The sequence below is a fragment of the Melopsittacus undulatus genome, chromosome 4 (genome assembly GCF_012275295.1).
Source record: "Melopsittacus undulatus isolate bMelUnd1 chromosome 4, bMelUnd1.mat.Z, whole genome shotgun sequence".
Taxonomy (NCBI): domain Eukaryota; kingdom Metazoa; phylum Chordata; class Aves; order Psittaciformes; family Psittaculidae; genus Melopsittacus; species Melopsittacus undulatus.
In genome coordinates this window covers 19,411,905-19,431,187 of record NC_047530.1, presented here as the reverse complement: position 1 = coordinate 19,431,187, position 19,283 = coordinate 19,411,905, and the positions used below count along the sequence as shown (strand labels likewise).

The 19,283-nt window shown below is 40.1% G+C and overlaps 1 protein-coding gene across 1 annotated transcript in view; it reads left to right on the top strand.

Annotated features, from left to right (window-relative positions):
• The first annotated feature begins 13,134 nt into the window (after positions 1 to 13,134).
• Positions 13,135 to 19,283, top strand: part of ESR2 (estrogen receptor 2) — a 41,997-nt gene continuing 35,848 nt past the window's right edge. Inside the window, exon 1 of the mRNA XM_005149610.2 lies at positions 13,135 to 13,271. The gene's annotated coding sequence lies outside the window, so the exon portion shown is untranslated. The remainder of the gene's footprint in view (positions 13,272 to 19,283) is intronic.

Sequence of the window (19,283 nt, the reverse complement as noted above, 5' to 3'; positions counted from 1 at the left end):
AATACACTGTATAGAAATCTGTCTGCTTCAGAATTGCAGGCTCTTCTTTCAGTGCTGAACACACTTTAAAAAATCTTGTTTGACATTTGGAGAAGAGCAGATTGACCATCAGTATTCACTTAATTTCTCCTGGTACTTCTACCATAGTCATCAGCTTCTAGGGGTGGCCACCAAACATAGGCTTGTATCTTTGAAAGCCATCAGAGGAAAGGTCTGTGAGAGTCTCCTTGAGGTATACTAGCCCTGTTTGAATTTGTGACTAGTGCATTACCCAGCAGCAATAGCAATTCAGCAAGTGCCAGAGACAGATTTTCTGGTCCTTGCATCTGCTGAAGTTTCAGTAGTGAGCAGAGGCAAACCAGAGATGGAATAAAGCATTCTTGTATTTGCATCTAGCAACTGCCTGAATACCATGATTTTCCAACAGATACTGTTTGCTTGAAGCAGAAAGTAGCATGGTAAAGATGCAATAGGACATAGACTGCTGTTATTTCTAGATTTTATTTGTGGTTCCAGGAGATGGGACTGTCACTTAGTGAAAGACATACAAGTAGCTGCAGCTGCCCTTCAATTCTGTAACATGAAGCATGTGCTGCGGGATATAAGAGAGAATAGTTTCCCTCCAGCCTCCTTCTTCTCTATAAAATTGATTCATTTGTCCTAAATGCCATCACTGTTAAAGCTTCAGAGCTCCTAGGATCTCTGTTTAGCTATTTTGAGCATGTGTACTTCAAATAGTTAAAGGACCTAGTGTGTTCAAGTGTAACTGCTCAAAACAAAATAATGAGAGCTTGTAAACATTGATGCTAGGTCAGCTTTGCTAATAGAGGGTGCCTCTCTACTGTCATCCTATGAGAGACGAGTTGAGAAACTAAAGTGAGAGACAATGAAATGCAGATCCTTGAGTGCCTTTTGCTCCTTGCTGGGAAGATAAAATTTTTTATTTGCTCTCATCCCATATGGACCACTCTTGTGAGAATTGGTTGAAGCTTTCTTCTACTTCATGGTGGGCTCAGCAATTGGACAGAATCATTCTTTGTCAGTGGAATAAGGAGGTGTGCTAGACTGCATAGAAGCCAAAAGGTCTTTTCTAATACAGAACAAGCTCAGACTATATGGTAAATTTTAAATATGTTTGGACAATTAACAGTTAGGGGGGGTCCCTTTAAGTTTGCTCAGTGGTCATTAGATTGTAATGTTGCCAGAAACAATTTGAAATCCATATATATAACTAGAGAGGTTGGAATAAATCTGAGGATGCTGCACATACAGAGGGGGGGAGACAGGAGAAGTAAAGACAGTTTTGTTCTCTAGCGCATATACAGAATCACCAAAAAAAGGAAAAAAAAAGGTAACCTGGTCAAGATCTGTGCCATTTATCCCTATATTTTTCCCCCTAATCCACTTCTGATATTTTACTTTCTTTTTTAGGCAGTGGGCTCTGGTATTGTCTTATGTGTAATTTCCCTGTTAGATGCATGTTTTGATTGTAATTTCCCTGTTAGATGCCTCTAGATTCTCTAGACTGGATTCATTTTGATCTTGTTTCTTTTGACTGTGTTGTCATATATACACACATCTGACTTTTTTCTCTAAATCTCTAAAAAGAGACATACTCACCTGATGTCTTTAGTTTGCATGTTACAAAGGTTTGATCTGTATGGAATAACTGAGCAGTCTTTATTTTTTGTGTTAAATTTGTTTAGGCATGAGCTTCTAATTCCTACCATTATCTATTACTACATCTCTTCATATTGCTGCCCAGACAGAGACTGACAAAATAAGAGATTAAGTGGTGAAATGCCTCTAACGTTTATGAATTTTTTGGCTATTCAAGATAAAATGTCTTTGAGAGATAAGTATGAATGGTGTTTTTGCTCAACTACAGCCACTGTTGTTAGTCTCTAACACCCTATTTATTATTCATAACTGGTGCAGCAGAAGTAAGTGCTGTCTGTGCTGTTTTCAGTGTTCACAATCCTGTGGATTCTGTGAATGTCTTTTGCTATCTTTCTTCCTGCCTCCTGGTTTCATGTGAGGATCTCTCAGGGCTCTGTTCTTAATTTTATAGAAGGAGGAAACTGACAGAAAGAGATTAAGGTTAGAATGTCAGGTTTCTCGCAATTTCTGGTGCTGATTTTACGTGTCCAGGCCCTGATCCTTTCAAGTGCACTCTGCATTATTGGACTTTAAGATGAAAGCTGCCTTTGAAAACTAGCCATTGTTGCTTCTTGCTTTTCACATCCTTCAAGGCTGGGTAAAAATCTCCTTTAAGATGATGGGTGTGCTAGTTGCTTTCCATTATTGCTGAAAGTGGGAACAATGATGTGCCCCTTTGTTTAACAGTAATTGGAACATGGGAAGCTACTTCTGACACCACTTTGAATGCCAAGCACAAACTGGAAAGTTTTGATCGGCTTGTGGGTGCATGTTTAAAAGTAAGCAAGGAAAGAGGCAACTAAAAAGGGAAGTGTTTCCAGTATGGGCTTGGGAAGAAAATTGCTTGGAGGTTTTTCTGCAGAATATTCCTGGAGGAGCAAAAAGAACTTCTGATTGATTGCTGCCCTGGTTGGAGAAACAGTGTTTTATATGTGTTATGCAAATAAACGGTCAAAGACAAAAGGCTGCAGATCCCAAATAGTATAAAAGCATGGGCTTAGGAACCATAAACATTTAAAATTGTTTAATGAACACTTAGATTAAAAACATTAGGGGTGTGGTAATGTAGAAGTCCTGGAACTGAATACACTAGGACAGTCTCCATTTAGGTGCTGAGTATCTTCTGTATCTAATTTTCTAATGTCGTGCTGAGCCACAGAGTCCTCTCTCTAAGCTGTGCTCCAGGAATGAATACAGGAGTACTGAAAGATGCAGTTCCCTTGACTGTCTGGCCTCATACCTTATTAACATGTAAATGTATAAGAAACAGATTCCTTCTAGAAAAAAGATAAAACAGTTAAATGACTCCAAATACTGGATTTTATTCTGCCAACATATTATGTTATGTAGCACTAGGTGTTTTTTTAAAAATTTAGTGGTCTGGTTGCTTATCTGCTGCTACTCTCTTTTCCCATGGCTGTCCCCCTCTAGTAGAGAATATGTCTGGTCCTTCCAGCTTCGAGAAACTAGGCTACAGACAGGGAAGAATTCAAAAGAGCAAGTGTGAAACCACAGCCAATCATCCATTGATAATCCCCTAAACTAGATAGCCAGGCATCTTTGAGATTATAGATTGTTTATTTTGGGTTTTTATTCCTTAAGTTTTATTTTTTCACCAGTTCAAGCAAATAAGACTCTGCTACTTCCCTTTGCCCACAATTGTGTTTTCTTTAGCAATGTAATAGGTGAAAAGAACATGTTCTGTGCTAATCCACTGGCAGTAGACTTCCTCTAAACTTCTACTACATTTCAAACCTATTTGTATTTATGATGTTGCCTAAATTCCTAGTGATTCTGGATGAAAAGCAAAACTGCTTAGTCTTGGAATATAATAGATCCTCTGTCCCTCAGGATTTATCCTGGTTGAAAATCTGGAGCTGCTTTCCTGGGAGAATGCAGAAGTCATGTACCCCCTGTAGGAATTTAACTCTTTTAAAAATGTTCTGTCTCTGCATCAGAGCACTTCAGCTTTACTTTTTCTCAGTAAAGCAGTAATGGACATAGCATGCTGTTGTTTCATGACTCCACTGAATATAATGTTTATGTTTTATTATAGCATTTATTATGGAGAGTTGTTTTTTGTTATAATTTGTCTATTTCTTTGTTTCTTTGAGAAAGCGATGTTTAATTTTGTGGGGTTTTGTTGTTTTGTTTTTTTTAATTTTGGTTTTCATTTTTTCCCACCACATAAGTTTGAATCTGGATCCCTTCTCTGCTCTATGAAGCAATGGGAATAGAAGGAGGAAGGAACTTCATCTGGGAGGGTGGATGTTGATCATGGATCAGCTGTTTAGAAAGGAAAGGGTTGTGGTTTAAGAAGTGGGAGGAGGCTGGTGTAGAGTGAAACTGAAGTGAAGGGAGTGCAGGAATGTGCTGTGGAAGAACAACACATAAGCGCAGTGTGTTCCAAGGGTCTTCCAAGCTCCAGAGAATGGAATCATAGAATCACAGAATGGTTTGAATTGGAAGGGACCTTTAAATGTCACCTAGTCCAATCCCCCTGTGATGGCTACCCCAGTGTTGGTTTTGTGACACCTCATGTTGGCTCCTATTGCCCATTGTCCAGCTTTTTTGCTGGATTTTCTTTGTAGCTTTACTTCCCTGGGTGACAGAGGAGATTTTGCTTGGGGAGCAAGGGTAAGAGGGATGGTTCCTAAAGGGTTTGGGCAGGGGACTGACTTCTCCACAGTTAGGGATGGTGGGGGAAGATGGGTGCATACAGAATGTGTGGCCTGACTTCAATCTAATTTTGTCCAGTCAGTGCCTCAACCATAGCTAGAAGTCCTCCTTGCAGGAAGAAAGGAACTGTGCTTTGCAGTCAGGCATAGGAGTAGTCTTTCCTCCCCCACTCCTGCCTGTGCAGCCCTGCCTCTCTCTTGGTTTGCCATTTGTCTGACCTGTCAAGGAGTAGATTCATCTTACTAGCCCAGCAGTGAGATGAAAAAAGAAAACAAAAAAGGAGAAACTCTCCCTCTCCCTCCTTCTCATTCCATCTCCTTTTGCTGGGATAGCTTTCTGTAAAGTTCCCCAGCTGAAGTGGCTTCTGGGTCAGGTGAGCTGCTGAGCCAGTAAAAGGCACAGGGAGGAAGGGAGGGCACATGGGCCTGAGAAGGCAAAGGAGAGACACTGCTGCTGGTGATGGCATTGAGCTGTCAGGCAAGAAGAGGTGACCCAATCTGACCTCAGCTGCTGCCATTGAATACTGATTATTTTTTGAAGGGGAAGCTGAACTAAACTTATTGCAAAATGAGGTCTGATACAGAAAACTGTGAATTAAAAAGATATGTGAGAAGAGTCACCTTTTTTTGTATCTACTTCTTTGTGGTAACATTGAAAAGAAAAACAGGACTTTTTACCGCTGTGATGTTTCTGGTAGTTTGATTTCTTTTTAAACAGACTCCTTAAAGGGTAAATTGTTTTTAAGTGTCTGTATTGATCAAAGCATAAAGCTCCGTAAGCTCAGTTGCTTCAATTGTAAATACTTTGGGAATCTTTTAGCCACTTCATATGGCTCTGAAACTCTCTTTCCTCTTGTTCTTCCACTGGCATTATCTTCTGCATCTTGAACTTTGCTTTGCTAGTTAGATTCAGGTTGTCTGCTAAGGAAAGAAAAAATATTTCAGTTTGCTTGAGTGTTTTAGTTGTATTGTAAGAGACTCTGAAGTAAAGACAGCTGTTCTTGATGTCTGTTGAAAAGCTGTTGAAGAGCAGTGGGTGTGACCAATTAGATTTCATTCCCATACCAAAGCCACTTCTTTAGTGATTGCTTTGAGCTAGCAGGCCTCTGTCTTGCCCAACTATTCTTCCTCCTCACATTGCCTGTTTTCTCTAAAATCATAGCAAAAAAAGGAGTCAGCAATTATTTGCAAGCTTAGGTTGAGTAGATCTAGTAAACAGGTGTATGGCATGAGTCATGTCCTGCATAGCGGTTATTTATCTTCTGTAACTGCATGGCTCACATTTCATATCACCTGCCCTGTATATGTGAAGTACTTCACTCACTCTGCTGATTTTGTTGTTGCTTTATGGAAAGGTGCCTTTTTTAAAGGCTCCTACACTATAATGAATACGAATATGTGTAATTATTTTTTCCTGAACTTGTCTAGTAGACTAAGCGTAACTAGATTAAATGAAAAGGAATTGTGAAGACTCTTCTCAAAAGACAGTTTTGGCTAGTGTAACTGCAGGGTAGGTAGGTATATTCAAGGCAAAGAGGTCCAGGGGAAGATACAGGAATATGCTGCAAGACCATGAGCCATGGCTGAGAGGTGTATCTGGAATGACTTAAATGAGGACAGAAAGGAGTTTGAGCTGTGGCAGTAGGAGGAATTGTTTGGACCCAGCAGACAAAATCTCCTTTTTAGTAAATATCCTATTTTGTATGTGTGATACAGAAACTTGTTTTTTCATGTATGATTTATATACAAATTTTGAATCTATGTCAAGTATTTAGGAATCCATCTTTCCTACATTTAAAAGCCAATGTATGTTGAACCAGTCTTGGATGAGGTAAATTGGAGGAAGAGAGAATTCTCTTTTGTACGTAATCAAGAAATACATATTCAACTTGCTCACCCAGTGACTTTCAGCCTTTGACCTCAGTTTGCTGCCAAAACTGCAACTAATTGAAAAGAGAATAAGATACTACATTAATCTTGAATCCTAGTGTATGTTGCAATAATTTAATATTAAACATTTAAAACTTTAGATTTTTTTTCTCTCTCTAAAGGGTGAACTTACAAGAAATTGTTTTCTAGTATTCCAGCCTACTGGATGAGAGTTTTGGTTAAAAATGGAAAGATAGAGATTCCTTGAAATGCAAGCAAGAATGAATCCTTAGCAGTATAGACACTGTATGTTTATTGGTCTCTCCCTAGTACAATGGCAGAGCTGCTTATCACTGCAGCTGACCTTCAAAAGAGTGGACCTTCAGAGCCTGCAGGTGACATTGGGTACTATCTATATGTGATGTGTTGTTGCAATCGTAATCCTGCTCAATACGAGAGGAACCACAGGTTCAGACCCCTGATGTATGCGCTTGGATGAGGAGCCACTGGCGCGAGACTCCCATCTGCGGGCGTATGACTGAACACCTCTAAGTCAGAATCCTGCCTAGATGTAGTGATACCGCAGTGCCGCCGGTGCCTCGGTGGGCTCATGATAGCGGCTGCTGGAGATTGACCCAGGAAATGACAGTCTGGCTCAGAGCATAGGAGAAGGAAAACTCCTCTCTTCAAACCCAGGCTGATGGAGCTCATCCAGCCTTGTATGGTCTGCCGTCTAAGAGAGGGACACTCTTACAAAACCTACGACCTGCGGACTTTGCTGTCACTGTCCTAGCCCGCTAGGCCTGGCAGTTAAACCTCAGGTGTAAAGGGTGGGGCCAGTTCTGCGTAAGCTGTGCCTCACCTAAAAAATCACCTACACAGTCTGGAAGGGCTTGGCTCTCATTTGTTGGTATGGACAGGTGAGGGTCGAACCAGTAGGTGACAAGGTGCATGGGTAGCAGCAGATCCAACCTTGCATGCGGGCAGACCAGTGCATGGGTAGCTTGAGATTACTCAGGAGATGACAGCCCAGGTTGGACACTCCATGATTGCCCAAGCACCCTTTTCAAACCAGATTTGCATATCACTCGCCCTTGGTCATCGTGCTTGAAGTAAGCGTGGTGAAAGCCTCCCCAAAATCTTCACTCACGAAGCCAAGCCATCAAGATGTATTGCAGCATCCATACATGTCTGTGCTCAGCTTTAAGCTAGGAGCCTCAAGGAGAGGGCTTAGTATGGTAGCAAAAAAAATTTCCTCAAAGTTTAGTTCTTTTTATGGGTGTCTGAGATACTGTGATCAAATTGTGTAGCTTTTTTTTTTGCAGCTATAAGAAGGTGTCCTTAAGGAGATTGCCAGGGAAGTTTAATAATAAGCATGCAAGAACATATAACAAGTGATGAGCACTGCCCAGAAAGATTCTCTTTGCAGTTCTGTTCTGGCCCTTTTTCTTCACTCCTCCTTCGGTATAAGGAGTCCTTTTTCTATAACAGCTTTAAAACTTGTGGGAGGTGGTGAAAAGCTTTTTTATTAGATGAATCCTCAAGTTAAACCACTCCAGATTGCTTGTATGGCATGAATTTGCTAGAAATCCAGGTCATGACTGTGAAATCTGAGGTGTAGTGGGAATGCTGAGAAGAAAACTCGGTGCTTTACTTGTGGAGTATACAGACATTATACACCATACAATTGGCGTGGTGAATCTTTTGATTCAAGGAACTGCTCAGCCTTAAATAATCTCGGGTGGTAATTATATAGGTAACTCTTTGTGTTAGGGACAAGATAAAATCTATCCATTCATCAGTGAAGGGCCTCGATTGCCAACCATTTACTCATTTTATTCACTACAACATCATTGTCTAAAGGAACTGCTTTTTAATCTATTGGCACAAACGTATTCTCCTTCATGCACCTGTACATGCAGGGGAGCATACTATCCTGAGCTTCTGTCTTTCATCTTGTCTCAAAGCTCCTTGTAGCTGTTTCACGTGTCTGCTGGACAGGTGCTGCTCCAGTTACAAGCTGCTGTAATTCAGAGTCTAATCATCCCTTTCTATGCTTGGAAACTGCTATCTTGATGCTTATCTTCCCCAAAAAAATTTATCATGAAAATACATTGATTACAGGCCTTTTCATTTTATATTGTTTTAGGAAATAATAATATGTGTTATATATATAAAAGAGAGAAGAGAAATTGACTTATTTTTCTTTGTCTACTGACAAGCTGTTCCTGATTGTTTATCTTGTTACTTTTTGTTTCATCTGGATATCTAACACAAAATCCTTAATACAGTCTTAATTTCCCTTGATTGAAGGCTTTTGTTTATATTACCCAAAATAGCTGTGGCTCCTAACTAAGAGAAGATCTGAATGGAGAGAAAAGATACACTACTTAATGCTGCTCCTAATGCTTATTTCATGTCCACAGTCCTTGTTCCCTTTTTCTCCTCCTAGATCTGCATTTTGTGGACACTTCTGCAGAGCTTCACATGTAGTATTCTAATCTTAGTCAGGCCAGTCTACCAGGCAGAGTATGTGCATTAGTTCTTAGATAAGCCTGTGGAAACACATATTGAAGTTTTTGAAGGTAGTCAAGTACAGAACAGCTCTTTTTCTGCAGAACATGGTGTGCTGGGTCCTTCATGACAGGAACTGCTGTAGTTTCTGGTAGATTTACCTATAAAATTTACCTATTTTACTAGCTGATTTCCTCTGGATTTCATGGAGAGAAAAAACAGGCATAAGGATCTTTGAGCCCATTGGTGTCCTCACAAATCCAACTTCTGCTCATCGCTATGTGTAGCACCCCTCTGTTCTTCCTGATTCTGGAAGTTTTTGACATCCATTTGTGGAAAATGAGGGACCCTTTAGCAATAGAGTCTCTACTGGTGTCTTGAGAAAGGATCAGGAAGACAGTTGCTATAAATAGGGGGAGCTTTGGCAAGGGTCAGTTATTTAGAGTAAAGGGACTTGCAGGATCAGGGCCTGGTACAGGTGGTTTCAGAGCTATGCCAGGAAGTGAGGGGAAAGCAGCTCTTATATGTATGAACAACTAAGATGCACTTCTGTAGTATTTAACAGTAAACCTTTACATCGCTATCCCATTAGTACTGAGGATGGTAGGGAACGTGACTTTGCCCTTAAACAGTGATTGTGGGTTACCACAGGCATAAATAGGGTTGGATAGAGACAGGTTCAACTCTGTAAGAACTAATTATTAGACAGTGCTGACACTAGGGATTTAAATCATCTGTAGCTTGCAAAAGACTTTATCTGTTAAACAAAAAGATTTTGAGATTGCAAGCAGCTGTGTTTGGACCTGAAAAATAGCAATCAGTGGAGATGGAGAAGCTCAAGAAAGGTGAAGATGCAAGGTAGAAAGGCAAATCTGATGCTGAGGAAAAATTGCATCAGCATAAGGTAATTTTATGGGAATGACTGACTTAGTGGAGAGTAACACTACCTTGTTTTTTTCCTGGCTACACTTGCAGAGAAGCTGAAGAGAGCAAAGGGGGCAGGACTGTTTCAGCTACATGGGTTGGCAACAGTAAATTTCCTATTTCACATGAGATTTCACAACACTGTGTAAAATTTGAGGTATTATGGGTTCTAAACTGTAACAATGAATAACATAAGGCTTTATCCAAGAAAAATTTGCAAGCATGTCAGCTTCTCTAGAGTAAATTAAGTTAATGCTGTGCAACTAATCAAGAATTTTGAAAGCAATCCCAATGTATAATTGAGAACTGAACCTTGCTACAAGACTTCATTTTTTTTTTTAATAAATGTTAACTTGGTGTGCTTGTTTCATCTGTGGTAGAGTTGATTTTCTTCACAGTAGCTAGTATGGGGCTGTGTTTTGGATTTGTGCTGGAAACAGTGCTGATAATACAGACATGTTTCAGTTATTGCTGAGCAGAGTCAAGGCCTTTTCTGCCCCTCACCCCACCTCACCACCAGTGGGAAGGCTGGGGATTCACAAGAAGTAGGGAGGGGAAACAGCCAGGAGAGCTGACCACAACTAACCAAAGGGATACCCCATACCATATGGTGTCATGCTCAGCATAAAAAGCTGGTGGAAGAAGGTAGGGGGAGACATACAGAGTGATGGTGTTTTGTCTTTTCAAGTAATGGTTATATGTGATGAAGCCCTGCTGTCTTGGTGATGGTTGAACACCTGCCTGCCAATGGGAAGTGGTGAATGAATTCCTTGTTTTATTTTGCTTGCATGCACAGCTTTTGCTTTACTTATGAAACTCTTTTTATCGCAACCCATGTGTTTTCTCAGTTCACTCCTCTGATTCTCTCCCGAATCCCACTGCAAGGGGATATGAGCAAGCTGCTGTGTGGGGCTTAGTTGCCAGCTGAGGTTAAACCAGAAGAGTCCTTTTTGGCACCCAATGTTGGGCTTGAAGGGATTGAGATAATCACAAGTTTGACCAGAATGTGCTAGATCAAATAAATAGCTATTATTGCTGTTTAGCTATTAATCCAGAGGCTTCTGTGCTTGCTATATGGGGCTTGCTTGTCTAACTGTATATTAGAGTCTAGTGCTCATTAGTGGCTGCTTTTTGCTTTACTGCTTGCTGTCCTGCTTATCATCTTACTCTGCAGTGCCTGGGAACATTTTATTAACAGCAATGGCCATGCGCCTGGGCTGGCAGATATCCAGGACATTGCTGCTGTTTGTGCTGTTCTATGGGTCAGCCTGGAACTCCAGTGTGAACTGGAGCTGAGGGGACTGTGACCTGTGGATGAGTCCATGTGACAGCAGGACAATCAGAAGCATCTGTGGCTGTGGAAAAGCCTGTGTCAGAGCAGGTAGATCTTGAAGCACTGCAGCTGTGATTATATCTGTGCTGCAGCAGGTATACCTCTGCAGGGATTGTAGTCTAAGTCCATGCTAGAGATGGTATACCTCGAAGCATCTGTGGCTGTGGAGAAGTCCATGCTGTAGCTGGTACATGTTGAAGCATCAGTAGCTATGCATGAAGTCATGCTGGAGTAGCTCAGAGCACGTGGCCATGGATAAGCTCATGACAGATCAGGTTCAGCCCTGGGGGGACTGGAGCCATATGTAAGACCATGTTGGAGCAGGTTTACTTTGAAGGAACTGTGGCTGGGCATAAGGCCAGGCTGGAGCAAGTGGATCTCTGAAGGCATTGTGGCCAGTGGATAAGGCCACATTGGAACAGGTGCACTTAAAAGCAACTGTCACTGTCGGTAAGCCTATGCTGCAACAGGTATACCCCTGTAGGGACTTTGGCTCATAGCTAAGGTTTCACTTGGAGCAGGTACAACTTGAAGGGGCTGCAGTCTGTGGATAAGTGAAAACCTATGGTGTGGTCCAAAAGGACCAGGCATGGAGATTGCAATAGATATACTTTTAAATTGCTGTAACCTATGATTTGAGTTGCATGTTATAGGAATTACTATAGAAGAACCACCTGAACCAATGGAAGACAAGCCTTACGAGAAGCAATGGGAGTACAACAGTAACCTAACTTGAGCTGGCTTTGGTGCACAGTAGCTCTATGTAACATGTCCTCTCTCCTATCCTGTGTGACCACCATAGGAGATGGAGCCCAAACTCATGAACTAAATGAACTCAACGAACATTCTGTGGACACTGATGAACATTTTACAGACATTTCATAGGGGTGATCCATAAACTAAAGGAATGGTATCTGTGTATCAAAGGATTGGCAGGGTGGTGGTGGGTAACTGAGGATGTATTAGATAATGCAGGACCCCAGTATTATGTAAATAGTATGCAATAAGGGGTGGACAATATGCTGGGTTTGGCTGGGTAGAGTTGATTTTCTTCATAGTAGCTAGTATGGGGCTGTGTTTTGGATTTGTGCTGGAAATAGTGCTGGTAATACAGACATGTTTCAGTTATTGCTGAGCAGAGTCAAGGCCTTTTCTGCCCCTCACCCCACCTCACCACCAGTGGGAAGGCTGAGGATTCACAAGAAGTAGGGAGGGGAAACAGTCAGGAGAGCTGACCACAACTAACCAAAGGGATACCCCATACCATATGGTGTCATGCTCAGCATAAAAAGCTGGTGGAAGAAGGTAGGGGGAGACATACAGAGTGATGGTGTTTTGTCTTTTCAAGTAATGGTTATATGTGATGGAGCCCTGCTGTTTTGGTGATGGTTGAACACCTGCCTGCCAATGGGAAGTGGTGAATGAATTCCTTGTTTTACTTTGCTTGCATGTGCAGCTTTTGCTTTACTTATGAAACTCTCATTATCTCAACCCATGAGTTTTCTCACTTATACTCTTCTGATTCTCTCCTGAATCCCACTGTGGGGGTGTGAACGAGTGGCCATGTAGGGCTTAGTTGCCAGCTGGGGTTAAACTGTGACACTTACTAAAATAAGGATATTAACTTAAATGGCTTCCAGTTAATTTGCTCTGTTTCAAAAAGAATGTAGTTACATAAAAAAAACCAAACAACAAAACCTTACTCATCTGTGTTTATGCATCTGGTGTTTAAAATAGGGCCAAAGTAGTTTATTCATTGTGCTACCCAAAATGTCTAAAATGAGTACATTGCTGGTTCAGAGCAAATGCTAATTATGTTTCAGCTTTTTCTGTGACAAAGATATAAAAAGTTTGATTAAGCTTTTAAAATCTCAGTATTTACTTCTAGCATTGCTGGTTAGTTAATCATTCATATTTCTGTGCTAAATATGAAAATGCTTGCCTTATAAAATGATTCAATCATGTAAGAGCTTTAACTGCAGTGAACAACAAATTCAGAATCATGTTATGTCAGAAAGGAGGAGGAGGAACTTCTGTTTAGGTCTTGCCTTCACAGGGAAAAGAAAAACTGATAGTATCTGTGTAACCTTGCACTGATGAGCGGGCATCACGTTGCTTTGAAAAGATTCATATTTGAGATCTGATGACTAAGTGGTGGTGGGCACAGCTGCTTTAGAATCAGAGATGAAGGAAAGAAGGAAAACAAATCCAGAATTGCTATGTGAAAGCCTTGCTGACATGTAATGCTGTCAGAACATTTATAAAGAGCAGAAATCCTATTCAGTGTCAATCAGGTATGTGCTCTATTGAATGAAATCTTTATTATTTTAAATGTTGCCAAAGCTCTGCAATTGATAGCCTCTGGATTTATGAACAATAACCTCTATAAGTAAAATGACATAGTTAAATTTCAGAGTTTTTGTTTTGGTTCCAGTGAAAATTTGTTCTTAAAGTCTGACAGTTTATGCAGATTAAATGGTATTTCAGTAGGCTTATGTTTTAAAAATTCTCTGAGGATTCAGAGAAAATTGTGGAAATTTGCTATTCCTAAGACAAGTCTTAAGAATCTAGTTAGGACTGCTGAACTAAATACAGGAGGAGTATTTTGTATATACATTTAGGGGTTGGGTTTTTTGAGTTTTTTAGAAAATTGCACAAATGAATATGCTAATAAAAGGTAAAAGCCACTGCTTAGCATCATAGTATTTTTTTTTTGGACCTGATCCAAAGCAAACTGGAATTCTTGGAAGTCTCTTCATTGACTCGAGTGGACTTTGGATCAGGCTTTTAAAATTCCAGGTCCCATACTGATAAATGTCTCAGGTTTTGGTCTTACAGTTGCTATGTCTACCTAAGTAGTTTTCCCATATTCAGGTTTGCATTCTTTTAATGAGAACTTGAGTTTTGAAAAGACTTTTCCTAATTAGACAAGAAGATACAAGCTGATTTCTTAAGTTTGCTTTTGGCAATGCTAAAAGATATATTTAACAATAGGTAAAAATTGGACAGCATGTGTGTAAATCTTCATCAGACCTATCAGAATGTCTGTCTGAATGCTAGTAAAGACTTTTGGCTAGCAATGACAAGAATGATGCGGTCTTTTTGTCTTGGAGGTTTTATAAGTGAGGTTTTATTACAGAAAATAAATTTCAATCTGGAGAGAAAATGGGATAAACAGCAAATTATGCAATTTAGACCTTGGAATGGCTGGTAAATGTGCTATTCTTTTGGGGAAAGGGTTCAGCCTTGTCAAATGGAGAATGATGCACAGTTCACATTTATGTGCAGAGAAAGTTTTGATAAGGTTGTGAGCTGCATGAGAAACTGCTTTTGAACATCAAATTATTTAGCATTTGATTCTGATGTGCTGAGTATTACCAGCAATCTGTTTCCTCATCTGTATCCTTGAAATTCCTTGCTCATCTGTTGTCCCCCCAAGAGGAGGAGAAATCTGAGACCAAAATATGATGCCTTTACTGAAGCAACAAATGCATTTTTTATTCCTAATTTAAAGCTTTAGAACTTGTATTTGCTATGTCAGAACTTTTTCAAAATTTCTCTTTATGCCTGTGAATGAAGTTTAAACATAGAATCACCTCTCTATTGCTATCCTCCTTTTTGCATTTATTTCTTAACTTCCCTGTATCTTTTTAAACAAGATATAACTTACTTTTTGCAGACACAGAGACTGTAACACAGTGTTAGAGGAAGACAGCTGTAGTGTCTCCATTCTGACTGGTAACTTTGTGTGTGTATGTGTGAACAGCTCAGCTTCCTCCGACTTTCACAGGAGAAATAACAATAAAAATCTAAGACCTGGTGGGATAGACTAAATCTGATGCTTCTTTACTGTTGATCTCTTAAGAGCTACGGTTTTTGAGAATCAGTTACCAGAGCTTCAAGTATTGCTGGTGAAAGCTGAATTACAAAAATTTGCTTGTTGCTGACCTGCTATACCCATAGTTTTAGAGATGTTCTTAAAATGCTGCAATTACAAAACTGCTTTCAATAACTCAGCCACTGAGAGTGCCTATGATAATATTCTGGTAAAGAACAGATTTAAATATATTTTTTAAAACCACTAGAAATCGGTGTTAGTACATTATCTCTTTAAATACTCTTAATTTTAGTTCTGGTTCTTGACTATTGACTTAAAGGTATGAGTGGCAAAGAGCTTACAGGGAAAAGGAATGGTGATCCAGGGGGCTGAATAAATCTTATGTCCACTATGTTATTGTGCTCTTCTTCAGTTATCTGCAGCATGCTTTTGCTAGCAGCAAGAAATATTCACATAGAAGAGTTTGCTGGTCTGTTCCTCCAGGGTCAGGAAATATCAAGCTCAGAGAACAGAAATCCCAGACTAATTTCAGCATTTCATTTTCATAAGACTAGGAAAACTAATATTAAAGTTTAGTCTTTATTAATCTATAAGATAAATGTCCACCTACGTGAATCAACAACAGAATTCTGACTAACTCAGTTGAGACAGGGTTTTCTTCACAGTAAAAGGCATGTTTTCATGTCCAGGTTAATGATGAGACAAACCTAGAATAGCTTTTTTTTTGAGAAACTCCAATGTATACACAAACTTTTGTTACTTGTGAATTATGTTAAACGTATCTGATCTGGGATTTCATGCAGCATTACAACAGTGTTTCATAGCTTGAAAGGCAAGAATAAGCAATACTTTGGTTTCTGTGTTATTTCAGTGAATTAGTGATGATGGAGGAAAAGTTATGGCATAATTATTAATTTTTTAAAGAAGCTAGAATTGAATTTTCTGTTAATGTGAAGATGCATTGCAAAATAAATATAAGTGAAATAGTATTTTACATAAATTCCAGTAAGGAAACAAACTGACTTACAGCTAAAAGCAGAAAAGCAGCTAAAACTGTGCTGCATCTCATCCATATTCATACAGATTTCATTTCTAACTGATTGTAGAAAAAGTTGTTTGTTTGGGCTTTATGACTAAAGGACAAAAGTTTGCTTTATGCAATAAAAGATATGGTAACAATGTATTAGGTAAGGGAGCTTCATATTTATGAAGTGTGTTTTTTGGATGCTGAGTAGAGCAAGATATGAACTGAACATTCCTTGCTGTCATAGTCACACAAACGAAGCAAGTCTCTCATGTCTCCCAAAGTGCAGTTCAACTTAACATCTTCAGCAGCTGCCTCAGTGGCAATGATGGAAAAGGCATCTTGCATGTGGCATGCTTTTCTTGAATAGACGCAATAGGTTGTCTTGAAAACAGTGCTGACAAGTGCTGTTAGTTGAAGAGGCTTTGGGCATGCTGCTCAGTAAGACCACTAGTGAAACAGACTCTTTTGCTATGTAAGTTAATCCTACAGCATAATAAATTGCATAGTAAAGAAGCTGTCTGGGGAAAGAAAAAAAAAGGTGATTTTGTTTGGGGGGAGATAATGGAGTATGGGATATGGCACATAGTCTGACAGGAAAACGTCTGCTTCAGGCCACCTAGATCTTAAAAATGTGATTCCCTGGCAGCATGTTTGCAGGAGAGGTTTTCTTATGGCAAAGATAACTGTGGTTATCATTGTTGCTTCTCAGCCTCATAAAGCAAGTGGTCATTTGAGGAGCCTGAAGCATGGCATGCTCAAGGGAACAGCCAATGCTTTATGTCTGCTTAGCCAGGAGAAATTAAATGCTGTATTTGCTGGTATACATGACAAACAGAAACTTCCACCCTGTGTTTTGGAGATATAGCAGGTCAGATCCTCAGGTGGTATGGCATCTTCTGCAGAAATAAATGAATTCATGCTATTTGGGTATATGTCGTGTTTATCTACCCACCTATATAATCTTGTTGCCTATAGATTCCCATGGGGTCTAGGTTTGAGGGCTTGTTATGAGCTTACTTTATTGTACATTGGCCAAAGGGCTCTTAAATCTCATCACAGGTTTTTATACCTAGTGATAGACAGCTGCTGCCTGGAAAAACCTCTCAACTTTGCTTTCCTCAGAAAGCAAGACAAATGGTCTCTCTGCCTGAGACATTAGGAAGTTTCAATTCCTGCTCTATTCCTATTACCTGATTTACTTGTTTTTCTTCACATATTGACTTTTTTCCTCCCTCCCTTTTCTCTGAGATTTCTGGCTGGCATGAGTGCATTGCTGCTGGCACTGCTCTGTGTGTGCCTGCCATATATCCTCACAGGCTTGCATGGGGGAATTGCTGTGGAAATATGGAATAAATGCAGTCATACGTTAAGACTCTAATTTATTAATTTATAATACAGGAGATGCTGAATTGTTATAAGAGTAAACAAAATGAACTTGACTTGAGTCAAAGAATCTCAGCTTCTGTGCCAGCTCATATCTACACCGTACCAATAGCTAAGAGACAGTTATTCAGTAACCCTCCAAACCGTGTAGAAGTCCTACTGGCCAAAATGAGGCTATTTATCTACACGTTTGTCCTTTTTTTTTTATGGCAGATGACTGAGTGTGGTACTCTGTTTCTCAGCAGTTATACAAACTAAAGGTGTCTCTTGATATGATTGGCAAATAGTATCCTTCATGGGTCGATATTGGGATCAGCGCTGTTTCACATATTTGTCAGGGCATGGACAGTGGGACTGGGTGCAGCCTCAGCAAATTTGCAGATAACACCAAGCTGTGTGGTGTGGTTGATACTCTAGAAAGAAGGGATGTCATCCAGAGGAAGCTTGACAGGCTTGAGAGGTGGGCCTCTGTGAACTTCATGAAGTTCCACAAGGACAAGTGCAAGGTCCTGCACCTGGGCCAGGCCAATCCCAAGCACAAACAGAGACTGGGTGGATAATGGATTGAGAACAGCCTTGAGAAGAAGGACCTGGGGCTGTTGGTTGACAAGAAGCTCAATGTGACCTGTCAATGTGCACTGGTATCCCAGAAAGCCAACCATATGCTGGGCTGCATCAAAAGGACAATGATGAGGAGGCTGAGGGAGGTGATTCTTCCCCCTACCCCACTGTCATGAGACCCAATCTGGAGTACTGTGTTCAGCTCTGAGGCTGTCAATGTTAGAGAGACATGGGCCTGTTGGAGCAAGTCCAGAGGAGGGTCACAAAAATGATGAGAGGGCTGAAGAACCTCTCCTACAAAGAAAGGCTGAGAGAGCTGGAGTTGTTCAACCTGGAGAAGGCTCCAAGGAGACCTTAAGAGCAGCTTCCAGTACCTAAAGGAAGCCTATAAGAAATCCAGACAGGGACGTTTTACAAGGGTCTGTAGAGATAAGACAGGGTGTAATGGCTTTAAACTGGAAGATGATAGATTTAGATTAGATATTAGGAGGAATTTCTTCACTGTAAAGGTGGTGAGATGCTGGAACAGGTTGCCCCAAGAAGCTGTGGCTGCCCCATCCCTGAGAGTGTGCAAGGCCATGTTGGATGGGGCTTTGGGCAACCTGCTCTAGTGGGTAGAATTAGATGATCTTTAACATCCCTCCCGACCCAAACCATTCTATGATGATTCTATGAATACAAGTTTTGCTAAAGTAATGGTGTGGAAGACTGGAAGCCTCCTATATGCTTATTCTAGGGTACAGTCAGTATGGAGGAATAGTGATTGAAGGTGGTAATTCCTCCTGGATCCTCACCCTTCCTTGCATCAGAAGGAGATGCTTTCTTTGTTATTGAAAGTATTTATCAGACAAAGGGGATATTCTATAAACTGACTTCTGCCACGATACTTCTGAAGCATGATTACAGAATCCTGAGATCCTTGTAATTGTTACTTGTGTAATAGTTGTAATAAATACTTATTTTCTAATGGAACATGCTAAAATTTTTGCACTGAAATTCAAATATTCTTTTTGTTCGAATATGTATTTTGTGTCCATGCTGTACTTTGAAGTAATGACATGGAGAGTAAAGGAGCTGAAGTTTCTCAGTTTGAGTTTGTGTACTTTAGCAGGACAGTGGCCTGAATCCCAAGTTTATGAAACATAGCAAAAAATGCAAATCATAGCTTAAATCTATTCTGAGGTCTGATAGCATTTTAAGGGTCTACAAATTGAAAGTATAGAAACCACTGCAATCTTAACTCTAGTTTGAACTGAGATCAAAAATCTTCTCCAGTGCTAGGCTTACCTTCTAGTGAACTAATCCCATTACAGTATATGCAAGACAGCTATTGTAATGTAATGTAAAGTGTTAAAAGCTGGTTGTCTTTTGATGTAACCCACAGATAGCTCTTACCTTCTTGAACAAAGCTGACAAGGTGGCCAGTGTCCATGACCATTTGATATGTTTCATTCTTTCCAGTATAGGTAAAATAGAATTTCCTCTGTTATGATTATT